This window comes from Macrobrachium nipponense, chromosome 3, assembly GCF_015104395.2.
Source record: "Macrobrachium nipponense isolate FS-2020 chromosome 3, ASM1510439v2, whole genome shotgun sequence".
Taxonomy (NCBI): Eukaryota; Metazoa; Arthropoda; class Malacostraca; order Decapoda; family Palaemonidae; genus Macrobrachium; species Macrobrachium nipponense.
In genome coordinates this window covers 49,934,407-49,939,534 of record NC_087202.1, presented here as the reverse complement: position 1 = coordinate 49,939,534, position 5,128 = coordinate 49,934,407, and positions in this window count along the sequence as shown.

Here is a 5,128-nt window from a genome sequence, read left to right as displayed (position 1 = left end):
AAATGAAATTGTCAGGGCCAATGTTCCCGAGATTAAGGAGAAAGAGAAGAAAAGTAACCTTACCGTTATTCCATGAGAGAGGAGTACAGGTATTCAAGTAACCCCAAAATCGCATAGAATTCGGATACAAATCCGTCAGCTTTTATTGAAGGAGGAGACGTTGATATCCTTCCATATCCTTTCTTGTTTATGCTTCAAGAAACGTGAAACCAGTTTCCGCTTTTGATCTAATAAAGTCAAACATTTCCTCGTCATTCGTCAAGATACAGAATGCGAAAAAAGATTAATGCTTTGGTGAATGACAAAGGTCACTTCTGGGAGAAAAGATGAAATGCTTGTAGGTAAGGAACTTAGTCGCTGAGATAAATGTTAAAGTGGCCCGGTTAATTGAGAGAGAGAGAGAGAGAGAGTTTAGAAATTAAGTGTTTTCTTATTGGGAGTAAATAGAAGTACTTTTGCTATCCAAGGAAAATTTCATACCATTCTTACTTCCTTCTGTAGACCACACGTTACACACTTCATGTGACCATTGAAAGCAGCAACATTATGGCTTCAGTTAGAATAGAGTTCTTGATGTTAGACGTGAAAAATAACATCATATCCAGGCCAATGTTGCCTCAATTTGCCTTTAACCTTTTATATTCTCTCGATCTCTGAGTTCCACATGACCTTAATCAGCATTCCCACACACGCGAGACTCCATCAAAATATTGTCACTTTTATAAAACTTGATTAAAACACAATTTAGATTTTCGGTGTCGCGTCGCCTGCCCTTATTTCTATGAGGCCATTTGAGCTTATTTCCAACACATTTCTTTCCGTTTTCTTGACACTGCATCAAGAAGACTTTAGACTTTCGTGCTCACAAGATGTGAATGATTCTGCAAAGAATACCAGCGTTGCATATCGAATTAAAAGTGTTCCAATAAACAGTCAAATTTGCTGATATTCCTGGATGAAAGTTTCGTGTTTACTATAGAATACGTGAATCATTACACCTTTATAAAAGTTAAAACATTTAGGTCTGCTGAACTGATACATAAGAGTATTTGAATGGCGCAGAAGGATGTATGAAGAACACTCTTTTAAAGTACCTATTAGGGTCTGTGAACAGCACGCAAAGATGAGTGAATAGCATGTTAACATTTACGTATATCATCTTTCAGCGAGTGAAAACTACAAAAAAGAAAATTCCAAACAAACATCAAATGAAAAAAAAAACTTTCTCTCATCTCTCGAGAATTATCCCATTAGTCTTACCGTAATCGCAGCAATTTTCGCCATATTTCTTAGCCAATCTATCTTTACCGCAGCATTTACCAACCAAGCAAATTTGCCAGTAGCCTTTCAGAAACCCAGTTTCCTTAAATAGACTGACCTAGATCGGCAACGCACCTTGGAAGCCCCAGACGAGGTAATGATCGTTTTCGGTACCTGATATTCAAGAGCTCGTTTGCATGGAAAGGTGATTCCGTTTAAAGGACCCCTCCTGTCCCCGTTCCCATTCATGCAGCCCAGACTGGGTCAGTGGCCCCGCCCCTGCCCCCTGCCCTTCCTTTCCGGCCTTTTAAGGTCAGCTGTGGAGGCGGTTGCTTCAGGAAATGTCTGGGCCTTGTCTCGTCGTATCGCATTTTGTTTATTCTTTTTTTCCTTTGTGTCTGTGAGTAGCTTTTGTTACGACGAATCGTTCATATTTCTAATTATCAATCCTTGAAATGAACCCTAAAGCTATTTAATGACTGATAAACGTGTCTTTATTCATATTACGCCAATAAGAAGGAAAAACTGAGAATTTTGGCAGTAACAGCATTATTCTATCACTCTCATCTGTTTTTATTTGTTTCACATCTGTTCAGTCTTTTTTTTTATTCTATTTTGCTATTTAAAAACAGTTCTATGGAATCTTACCTCAATACACCTTAGGAAAGTTTCTAGTGTGTTGCCTCCCAAGAGAAGTAGATTCTAAAGATTTTTATGTCGACGTAATAATAATAATAATAATAATAATAATAATAATAATAATAATAATAATAATAATAATAATAATAATAATAATAATAACAATATATCGCATACGCCAAGTAAGGCACAATGGATTTTTCTATAATTTTCCCAAGGATGTATATCCGTATGTGTATATGTGTTTGTGTGCGGGTGTATGAGCGCCTTTGTGACTGCAGTGGGACTTCAACAAGGTTCTGAGGAGAAAGCACAGTGTAGTATAACATACAAAAGATCTTTGGTTAATCTGAGTAACAAGACACAGCTCTTGTCCAGGAAACGTGAATCCGGTTGCCGACTGGAAATTCTCTGCATACCCCGTGGCCGACATGGAAATGACAGAACAGGAGCAGAGAGAAGCAGACAGAAACCGGTGGACAGATAGATGGGTGAACTTTCATTTCTTTTCATGGATCTGTTACCAGCTCAGGGTCTTCATCTCCCTTTTGGCATTTCCATTCTCTGTTTCTATCTCGTTTCATTCTTTTACCTGTGAGCGCTGTACCTACACCATGTCTCCTTAGATTTCACTGTTGATATTGTAAGTAATTACTGAAAGGCTTTTATCTATTATCGAATACGGCGGAGCGTTGAGAGAATTTAAAACATGTATAAAAATATCTTTTAAAGAACTAGTGGTGATTGCTTTTGAATGTAATATTTATGCGCTTGTCAAAATTTGTTTTATGGTAGCAGAGTAAATGGTGAACGAAAGAAAGATAAGACTGATGAGGGACGGATTCTTTTTTTATTTTCTTTCATTTTTCTGCCAGCTGTTTCTTGTTTACGAAGTTGGATAAGGTTTTCGAATGAAATGCAAGATAAATCAAACGAGCCAGATGCGATAGCGGAAGTTTCCTCATGAAATTAAGCATGCGGAGGATAGCCACGATGATATGTTAAAAATCATTGATTATCATAGTAAGGAAGAAGAAACCCGCCTCCTCCTCGAGCAATTCTACCAAGAAGATAAAAAGTGGAGCAAAGTTACTGGCACTCCCACAGGGGAACAATATCCCAGCTATTGCCTGGAAGTTACAATATTGCTCCTCCTTCCCTTTGAAATTCACGCGGCCTGTCTACGACCAAAGTTTTATCGAGAGAGGAAAGTTTCGCTCGTATGGGGCTTCCGTTCGAGATACCGGACTCTTTTTAGGCTGCTATGACCCACAACAACGTTTCAATTTGGGATAAATTTCCGCCTTTGTCACTTGACCCTTTTCCGAGAAGATCGTTCTTGGTGGTTCTCTCTCTCTCTCTCTCTCTCTCTCTCTCTCTCTCTCTCTCTCCCTCTCTCTCCGGCAAGCAAACTGAAAACAGTTTTACTCCAAGATATCTTCAGTCCCAAGATTTAGCAAGATTCATAACAAGCCGTTTTCCCTAATAAAGAAAATTGTCATCTGAAGCCTCTCCACACCTTGGTAGTTCGTCTTCCACCCTGCAGAATTCTCTGAACCTTATTCTTATTGTGTCTCTCAGGAAATTATGTATCCCACAAAAGCAACATTTTTATAAATTACCTTCCTAACCAGTGTGCTGAATCTCCTAGGTGTCAAAAATAATGTCATGAGAGTTTCAAGTGCTATGTCATGGGGGACTTAATCGATCCGACTAATTCATTATTTTGTGATTTGTGATGTTTATACAAACTTTTACCTATTTTTCAGGGTTGTCTTTTTGTTATTTTCATAGTGCTCTGCCGTATTTCCCCTCTCTCGAGTCTGTTTTGTTTTCCCTCATAACAAATAGACATTCTGTAATTTGTAACCTCTTTATTGCACATCCCATTTACCTCAATATTTTATCAGCGTTTTATCTCTATTTGCGTCCATCTCCCTGATATCGGACAAAACAAGCGCTGCAAATATCACGCAGCATGTGGCAAGAATGTAGAACTATATTTGTTTATAACAAAGTGACAGATGGACACGAGTGTTCAAATCAGACCAAGTGTCTCTGTAAAGGTTCCTCTTCACAAGCTATAACAAATCTGCCTTTTGAAAGGAATAGATTAAATGATTCGGAAAATACAAAGGGAGGTTAAGAATTCAACATTCTAGGGGCGAGTAATCCAAAGGGCTAGCCAACCTAATTGACTCGCGATTTCATGACCTCCGCACAGAATCTGGAATGAGTGCGAAACCTGATTTTCAGAAGTAACTTCATGACTAATGAAATACAATCTCTCATCAGCGTGCGTCTTAACGAGGGTAAGTATGAGGTAGAAAATCATATCGATGACCTTCATTTGTTGTAACGTCAGTTGACCATGTAAAGCTATCAATTAGTCGGTTTTAAATTCGCCTCATCGATTCCTTGTTCTCTTTCTGAGGGTGAAAGGGAGAGAGAAATAGAATTCCAACGTTCCTCCGGGCCGAAGAAGCAACGCCCTGTCAATCTGGCTAAAATGATGCAATTGACTCTCATATGTATGCATGAGAGGGAGAGCTAACACCCCGCTTTCCACGACCTTTCCAGACGCTCCTTTGACTGGAAAAGTCGACGCATGCGCTGCACATATGAATCCATACCGCTTCTTTAACATTTTCAAAAATCGTTGTCATTGGATTTTAGGGTATTGGCGTGTTTAAGGTCGTAGTTATCATTAACACCTTTTCACGTTATCCTTTGGTATGACTTTGACCCTTAGTAGGTGTTTGGGTGAATGGCCGTTTCATTCACGTAATCCGTGTACCCCGTTATCAGTGTAGTCATTTAAGGTGTGCTATTTCTGTGCTGCGTATTCCATTAAAATCATCTTATATTTCTCAGATGAGGCAAATGCTAAAAGATCTCTACGGGGTCACGCCCCTTTTAAAGGTATCTTTAAAGTTGTTAGTCGAAGGAGACAAATAATTTAGTTCCTCTGTTGCCTCTCAGTCGCTTGTGTTTTTCTAAAATACTGGAGAAAGAAATACTTCGATTTATATGCTTTCTCGTACTAACTGTTTATCATCTGATCCTTTTTATAGTATTTTCCAATGAAAAAAAACGCACACCACATTGGTTTTTCATGGGAAATTTTGCAAAGTTTGTCAAAATAATGGACGTGGAACGTAGTCAAGGATGTGGAACCTGTCCACATATATGTGATACAAGCGTGGATGTGGGACTTGGTCATGAACAG